The sequence below is a fragment of the Nicotiana tabacum genome, chromosome 24 (genome assembly GCF_000715075.1).
Source record: "Nicotiana tabacum cultivar K326 chromosome 24, ASM71507v2, whole genome shotgun sequence".
Taxonomy (NCBI): Eukaryota; Viridiplantae; Streptophyta; class Magnoliopsida; order Solanales; family Solanaceae; genus Nicotiana; species Nicotiana tabacum.
The window spans coordinates 47,323,636-47,330,478 of record NC_134103.1 but is presented as its reverse complement, the minus strand read 5'-3'; positions in this window follow the sequence as shown (position 1 = coordinate 47,330,478).

The window sequence follows — 6,843 nt, the reverse complement described above, 5'->3', positions numbered from 1 at the left end:
TTTATGGATCTCATGAATAGTGTATTCAGACCCTATCTTGAGTTGTTCGTGAACGTATTCATTGATGACATTCTGATATATTCTCGTTCAGTGGAGGAACATGCGGGCCACTTGCGGATAGTATTACAGACCCTTCAGGATCGAAAGTTATATGCTAAGCTCTCCAAATGTGAATTCTAGCTGAACTTAGTAGCATTCCTTGGCCATGTTATATCTAACGAGGGTATTAGTGTTGACACTCAGAAGACCGATGCAGTGAACAATTATCCAAGACCTACAACACCGTCAGAAGTCCGCAGCTTCCTAGGGCTAGCAGGATATTTTAGGCGGTTTATAGAAGGGTTTTCCTCTATATCAGCACCATTGACTAAGTTAACACAGAAAGCTACCAAGTTCCAGTGGTCTGACACTTGTGAACGTAGTTTTCAGGAGCTAAATAATCGATTGACATCCGCGCCAGTGCTCACTCTCCCAAAAGGAACAAAAGGTTATGTAGTATATTGTGATGCCTCAGGTATAGGTTTTGGGTGTGTATTGATGCAACGTAGGAAGGTGATTGCTTATACATCGAGACAATTGAAGAAACATGAAAAGAATTATCTAACTCATGATTTGGAATTGGCTGCAGTAATATATGCTTTGAAGATATGGTGGCACTACTAATATGGTGTCCATGTTGATATGCAGATAATGTACATATTCATAATTGTCACGCCCCGACCTCGGGGAGCGCGATCGGCGCTCAACCAAGATACCCCGGTCAAGCAAGCCTGGTAGATGCCTTCTACCCAACCTTGCCCATTAACAATATAAGAATCAGTCGCCAGAAATATACATGAGTGGAGTCAAGTGCTCCCATTCTTTTCCATTAATCAAGGAGATTCATTTACGACTTCCAAAATATTAAAAGTTTATAGATATGATGAAAAACATGTTTGACACATACCAACACTTCTAGTTCATTACCCAATATCAAACACCACCCACAACCTGTCTACGGAGCCTCTAAGTACAACCAAAGAGTAGTATGGAAGTGTCGGCAACAAGGCCCTGGCTATACCTCAAAACACAATGTACAACTCAAATAACATCAAGCCCGGAATAGAGTAAGGCTCACAAAAACCTGCTGAATATAGAGTGATGGCTAATGAGGACCAAAGCTGCCCGCTAATAAACCACCTCCATCCATTGAAGATGCAACGCCCCGGCAAAAGGGACGTTAGTACGTATGGAATAGTACTAGTATGTAAAGCTAACTATCCTCTTTCAAAATAGAATGCCAATGTAAGAAAGGGAAAAACCATGGAAACAACAATCAACAATCAAGGATATCCATATTCCAAGTTATAACATAATAATTTCCAAAATACGAAGATAATATTATATATTTTTGGTTGGGAGATCTTTAGTACCAATATGCCACCATTCACAATACCACCGTACGTTTAGCACGGAGTCCAATCACAACTCGATCAGCTAGGCCGTCTCATCCGAGACATCAACCACAATCACAATTTCAATTATAATTTTCAGCATAATCACCACCATATGTGTGGCATGGCGTCCGATCACGACCCGATCGGCTAGGCCGTCTCACCACAATGCCGTGTGGATCGACATCACCTTTTTCTAGCAATCATCTCTCCCAAATAAGGGCAATAATATCAACACATCATTCTCATCCCATATAAGGGGAAACAACCTCATCATATTAACACGGGGATTTACCCCTCAATCACTCCTACACTGGCACGTGTAGTTTCGGGGTTAGGTTGTTACCTACCCTTCCTCGGTGACTAACGATACTCCCAAAAACATTTTTCATTTACATACAAAGGAAATAGAAATACAAATGCATTTACCTCATAACATTTCATATCGTATATAGCCTCATTGGTACTTTCAATCACTTACAACATTATTATTTCCTTGGCTCTCTTTTCCATACATATAATTCTTCATTCATAGCACAATGGTCGTATTTAATATTCCACACGTTCATATATTTCCTTCTCATGGATCATCATCATAAATATCAACAAATAGAATATTCCAGAAATCACAACTTTAGATTCATTGGTAATGAAGACTTTAAACACAATGGATTTCTTTCTAAGAAATGGAGTAAAATGATTAGCAATCGAAGCACAAGTTGGAAATCGAAGCACAAATGGAGTAACACATTATTTATTCTTGAAACACTTTTCCCCAAAAGGGCAGTACACAATTTCAAAATATATAAGAGCTAAAAACACGTTGGAAATACTTACAAAGCATAGCATTAGTTGAAACAACCACATTTGGCCACGACTTGAGTACATAAGCTTTTAGGAAAATTTATTTTCGAAGTCAATTTGGAACAATTGAGTCAAGGCTCATTTCATGACCTTTCTCACATAATTTCATTTCATTGGCACTATTAGTCACAAGTATAACTTTCATTATCGGCACGGTGGCCACGCTTTACATCTCCAACCCACTTCTTTCACTTTCAAGCATCATTATAGATTATCAACAACAAGACATTTCAAATCAAGACTTTAGGTACACATATGGGCAATAGGAGTTTTAAATGCATGGAGTATTCTTTCCAAGTTATGCATAATGGACTTTCATTTGAAACACGACTCAAAGCCATAACATTTTAATACACATATCATTCTTGAACACATTCCCGAAGGATAACATAATGTGATAGGAATATTCGAAACACATTTTGAATACATAATTCTCAATACTTGCTTACCGAGACAATCGAATTTATTGGGAACAACTCGAAACATTGGAATAAGGGACTTGAGCCAACCATACTTGAAACTTACGGGAACATCATGGAATTTATTTCTAAAATAGTAGTTTAGCCAACATACCTCAAATTTGTCCCTTAATGATACTATAACGATCCACTACCCTAAGAAACTTCAATCTACAATAACAACATCCAATGGGATCAATATTAGTAACAAATTCCATAATTTAGGCCATTTAGGCACTTTATCAAATACCTAGTAGGCATGAATCTCTACATCTCTTAACCATAAAATTAGTTCATCCAACTACTACCATTTACCAATAATTTATTCCACCATTATTATTAAATAATTCATAACTTCCAACATCACATACATGACCATCCATCCCCACTCAACAAACAAAATTCCATCAAATAATCACCTTTCAATCTCTACAATGGTTATGTATTTAAATTGGGAACTTATGGCTTCTAATCAACATACCATAAGTTCCAATACTTATTTCATACTCATATTCCCATAATATATCCATACATGTAAGTCTAAGGGTGTAGGATTACCTTTTGGAAGAAATCTTGCAAAACCCTCCTTTGAGTTCTTGAAGAAATATCTTGAAGATCTATGTATTTTATGGAGGATTGAGTTAGGTTTTGGGTGGAATTGATAGAATAAAACACCAAATTAGTGGGGATTACTCACCTTGAAGATGGGGGCAGTTGAAGGTCTTGAGAGAGTGGAGGCAAACCCCACAATTCGGCCAAGAGGAATGGGGAAAATGAACCCCGAAATGAGTATATAACATTTCGAGCGCCGCAAGTAGCGTGGGGCACTACCTATGGCCCAGTTTCCAGAACCTCAAGATTCCCAGTGCCAGGGCTAGCGCCCCACGCTACCCTGGGCGCTAACGATGGGAAATCTTTTCTATTTCGCCCGTAAATGGTCTCATACGATGTCCGAATTCGATGATTCTTTTTTCTATGGCTCCGTAATTTCCATACGGATCTAATGCTTCAATAAAAACTGTATTTGTAGCTCATTTGCTTAATGTGATACCACTTGCTTGAACAATTGACGTTGAAATATCCTAGAAATATCCAAATTAAATTCCAAGAATACGCCCCGAGTCCAATATTACCTTCCGGACCTAACAGAATCATCAAACCTCCAATCCGAGGTAGAATACAAAAAACTCAAACTTTGTCATAATACATCATATGAAGCTACTCAAGACTTCAAATAGTTGAAAGGAGCGTAAATGTTCAAAACGACAAGTCGGGTCTTTACAATAATGCTTTGTATAGTCTTATGGGGCCATTGGTTGGGTTTGGCTACTTTCAAGTTTGGCTACTGTCCAATTTATAGGGGAAACCCGACCGGAAATTTTCGTGCTAATGGCCTCTCCGCTGCCTGTAAATATGCTAAAATGCCCAAGCTCTCCGTGTTTTGACTCAAGGCATCGGCCACCACATTCGCATTTTCGGGATGAAATAGAATGGGGATATCATAGTCCTTAAGCAACTTTAACCATCTCTGCTGCCGCAAGTTAAGATCCTTCTGTTTGAACAGATGCTGTAGACTCCGGCGGTCGGTATAGACCTCACAAGGGACATCGTACAAATAGTGCCGCCAAATCATCAAGGCATGAACAATAGCTGCTAACGCAAGGCCGTGGATGGGATAATTCTTCTCATGTACCTTCAGCTGTCTAGACGCTTATGCAATAACCTTACCGTCTTGCATCAACATCGCGTCGAGCCCAACACGTGACGTATCACAGTACACAGTGTAAGACCCTAAACCCGTAGGCAACACCAACATTGGGGTTGAAGTCAAAGCAGTCTTGAGCTTTTGAAAGCTCTCCTCACACTCCTCGGTCCATCTAAACGGAACACCTTTCTAGGTCAATCTCGCCATAGGTGCAGCAATAGATGAGAAGCCCTCTATGAATCGACGGTAATACCCTTCCAAACCAAGAAAACTGCAGATCTCAGTAGCTGAAGACGGGCTGGGCTAACTCTGCACTGCTTCAATCTTCTTCCTATCTACCTTGATCCCCTCACTCGACACCACATGACCCAAAAATGCTACCGAGTCAAGCTAGAATTCACAATTGGAAATTTTTGCATACAACTTCTTTTCTCCAAAGGTATGTAGTACGATCCTCATGTGCTGCTCATGATCCTCTCGGCTCCAGGAGTACAACAAGATGTCGTCAATAAACACAATGAGGAATGAGTCAAGATAGGGCTAGAATACATTATTCATCAAGTGCATGAATGCTACTGGGGTGTTGGTTAGCCCAAATGACATCACAAGGAACTCATAATGACCATACCGACTCCTGAAGGCAGTCTTCGGTATATTTGAATCCCGAATCTTCAGCTAATGATAGCCTGACCGCAAATCAGTCTTTGAGAACACTCTGGCACCCTGTAGCTGATCAAATAGGTCTTCAATGCGTGGCAATGGATAACTATTATTCACTGTAACCTTGTTCAACTATCGACAATTAGTACACATGCGCATAGAACCATCCTTCTTCTTTACAAACAAGACCGGAGCACCCCAAGATGACACACTAGGCCGAATGAAGCCTTTATCAAGCAACTCTTGCAACTGCTCCTTTAACTCTTTCAACTCCACTGGGGCCATACGATATGGTGGAATAGAAATGGGTTAAGTGCTCGCCAATAAATCAATACCAAAATTAATATCCCTATGGGGCGGCATGCTCGGAAGATCCGCTGGAAATTCATCTAGATAGTCTCTCACTACCGAAACTAACTCAATAGTAGGAGTGTCAACACTGACATCCCTCACAAAGGCTATATATGCATCACACCCCTTCCCAACCATCTATTGTGCCTTAAGGAAAGACACCACCCTCCTAGTAACATAATCCAAAGTACCCCATCACTCCAACCACGGCAAACCTGGCAAAGCCAACGTCACCGTCTTGGCATGACAGTCGAGAATAGAATGATAGGGCGACAACTAGTCCATGCCCAAAATAACATCAAAATCTACAATAATGAGCAACAATAGATCAACTCTAGTCTCAAAACCACCAAGAACAACTAAACACAACCGATATACACGGTCAACAATAATGGAATCTCCCACAAGCGTAGACACAAAGATATGAGAACTCAAAGAATCACGGGATATTCCCAAATACAGAGCAAAGTAAGATGATACATAAGAATAATTGAAGCCTAGATCAAATAAGATTGATGCATCTCTATGACAAATCGGAACAATACCTGTGATAACTGAGTCGGATGCAACCGCCTCTTTCTTAGTCGGAAGAGCATATCATCTGGCCTGGCCTCCCCCTCTAGGGAAACCCCTACCTACCTGACCTCCACCTCTTGCTGGTTGTGCAGGTGGAGTGGAAACTTGTGCGCTAACCACGACCTAAGAAGTATGGGGACCCTGTGGAAAACATGGAGACTGAGTAGTCTGTGGAGGTGCACCCCTCCTGAGTTTTGGGTAGTCCCTCACCATATGACGAGTATCACCACACTCAAAACAAGCTCTCGGAGGACGTGGCTACTGAAACTTGCTCGGGCCTGGTCGACTGAACTGACCATTGAAACCACCCCATGCAGGTGGTGCACTAGATAGTGGTGGTTCATAATGGGCAACCTGAGACACGGGAGAAGTCGGAATACCACTGGAAGCTAGAAGTGCTGAATAAACAGGACGACTCACATAGCCTCTACCATGACGGGCTGTAACTGGGGCACGAGCACCACTATATGTGCCAAAATCTCGAGGCCTCTTGGCCTCCCTGTCCTCTCTCTCTCTCGGCCCACATACACTCCAATCTCCGAGAAATCTCCACCACCTGCTAGTATGGGGTATCAGTCTCCAACTCTCGAGCCATGTTGAATCTAATACCAGGGTTGAGCCCCTTGATAAATCGACGGACTCGCTCTCTGACTGTGGAGACTAAGGTTGTTGCATATCTGGACAACTCGCTGAACCTGACAGTATTCTCTAACACGGTCATAGCACCCTAGCGTAATTGCTCAAACAACGCATGCCATGCATCCCGGAGGCTCCAGGGAACAAACTCTCTCATGAA